Source organism: Sprattus sprattus, assembly GCF_963457725.1.
Source record: "Sprattus sprattus genome assembly, chromosome: 18".
Taxonomy (NCBI): Eukaryota; Metazoa; Chordata; class Actinopteri; order Clupeiformes; family Clupeidae; genus Sprattus; species Sprattus sprattus.
Genome location: NC_137916.1, coordinates 30,846,215 through 30,848,714, shown reverse-complemented (window position 1 = coordinate 30,848,714; position 2,500 = coordinate 30,846,215).

Genomic DNA, 2,500 nt, shown 5'->3' with positions numbered 1-2,500 from the left:
TTCCAGAGCCAAACCAGCTGAGAACCAAAGACAGGGCATCAAGCACTGTCCTTAAGAGGCCATCAGACAGACCAGGGCCGAAATAAATGGGTTTACAGAAGAGGACAGGACAGGGTTTCTTTGATATTTTGTTCTTCAGATTCTCCACACCCACCTCTTCAGTAGCATAGAGCCCTTCACACACACACACACACACACACACACACACACACACACACACACACACACACACACACACACCCCTTTTCAGTAGTATAGAGCCCTTCTACTCTTCAACATCTTGCCCTAAATCTCTGTGACACAATGATTGGCAGTTGTGTACAGGTTGTGTACAGAACCTCCACACACACACACACACACACACACACACACACACACACAGATGGCTTGGTCTAGTACACCTCGACAGAGGCTGTCTGTACTAAGACCTGAGGGTTTCACCAAATGTCAGATGCCCAACCTGATAAGGCTGTTATGATTGCCAACGGCCTCAACAGGTGGACAGTGAGTTTTCTTCTCTTGGCAGTCTAAAGCAGAAGGACTCCCCCCCCCCCCCCCCCCCCCCGAGCTGGGCTCTACCCAGGTGTTGTTCAGATTATCAGGGAGATTCTCTTTGGCAATTCTGGAGTGGCGGAAGTGTAATGAGTGGGAGGGGGGGAGGGTAAGATGTGATGTGTGTCAACAGTGGGTTCCTGCTAAACAGTCTTTATTTACGGTGTAAACATGGGAGATGGAGGAAGAGGTGTACCTGTCTGGAACGGTGAGCTTGAATGACTTCTCTGAAACCAGTGTTGCCTGTGTGTGTGTGTGTGTGTGTGTGTGTGTGTGTGTGTGTGTGTGTGTGTGTGTGTGTGTGTGTGTCTTCTCTGAAACCAGTGCCCTGTGATAACTGCTTTGAGATCCTGTTGCCTAGGGCGTTGTTGGCCCTGTGCCCAAATGTGCCCCCCCCCCCGCCCATGCCCTTTGGTATGCTCTGAGTGAGTGTGTACCCCACAAAACCCTTTTTGCCCCCTCACCAGCTCTTCCATAAATTATTAAGAGGGGCAGTGATATCACTCACAGACCATGTGTTTAAAAATCTCACCACTCCCCCTCTCTCTCCCTCTCCCTCTCTCTCTCTTTCATCTCTCTATCCCCTTTTACCCTCTACAGCACTGAACTACATCATTCTTGACTAATACATGACTATCACTCCCATTCTGCTTTTTCTTATATCGGTCTCTCTCTCTCTATCTATCTCTCTCTCTCTCTCTCTCTCTCTCTCTCTCTGTGTGTGGCGTGGTGCTGGAGCTAACAGGTTGATTTGCTTAGCGGGCATCCATCGGGGTTAAGCTGTGTTTGGGTTTGGGGGCGTCTGGGAAGGAGCTTGCACGCACCTGGCAACCTCACCTCCCATCTGTGATCTGGTGCAGAGCCACACATGTACAACACTGACAAGGAGTCTGACCAGAAAATATACCCTCCTCTTTGTGTCCTTCTCTCTATTTATCTCTCTCTCTCTCTCTCTCCTCTGCTTTATCTACACTCACTTTGTGTCATTCCCTCTATTTCTCTCTCTCTCCTCTGCTTTATCTACACTCACTTTGTGTCCTTCTCTCTATTTCTCTCTCTCTCCTCTGCTTTATCTACACTCACTTTGTGTCATTCCCTCTTCCAAGCACATCTAGTTTGTTTAACTCACATTTATTATGCTCCATGATTTAGGAAATCCAATGACAAAATGTAGCAACTACCTTGGCAGAGACCCAGAGCAGTATTGGTCAGCATTCCCCACACCTTCCTCTAAGCTCCACTGGTCTTTTTTGTTCTGTGTGTGTGTGTGTGTGTGTGTGTGTGTGTGTGTGTGTGTGTGTGTGTGTGTGTGTGTGTGTGTGTGTGTAGGAGATGACAGGGTGCTGCCCAGTGATTTTGTGTCTGCTGATCATAGGCGAGCTGCGTTTGGAGGCTTCAGGGTTTGTGTGTGTGTGTGTGTGTGTGTGTGTGTGCGTGTGTGCTTAAGGGTGTGTGTGGTGAGGTCTGTGAGATTGACTGACTGTCAGAGGCAATGATGCTCTCACACCCAGCTCAGAAACTCAACAGCCTATCAGAGAGAAGAATGATTCTTGAGTAGCCAATCAAATTTGAGAATGATGCAGAGATGCCTGTAAGTGTGATGCTCCATACTGTCTTATCACCACATGGCACTGAGTAGCACCCCTCCTTCTATCTGTCTCTCTCTCTCTCTCTCTCCCTCCCCTCTCTCTCTCTCTCTCTCTCTCCCTCTCCTTTTCTCTCCTTTTCTTGCTCTTTATCACTCTCTCCCTCTATCTCTCTCTCTCCCTCCCCCCTCTCTCTCTCTCTCTCTCTCCCTCTCCTTTTCTCTCCTTCTCTTGCTCTTTATCACTCTCTCCCTCTCTCTCTCTCCCTCTCTCTCTCTCTCTCTCACCCTCCTCTCCTCTCTCTCTCTCCCTTTCCTTTTCTCTCCTTCTCTTTCTCTTTATCACTCTCTCCCTCTCTGTTT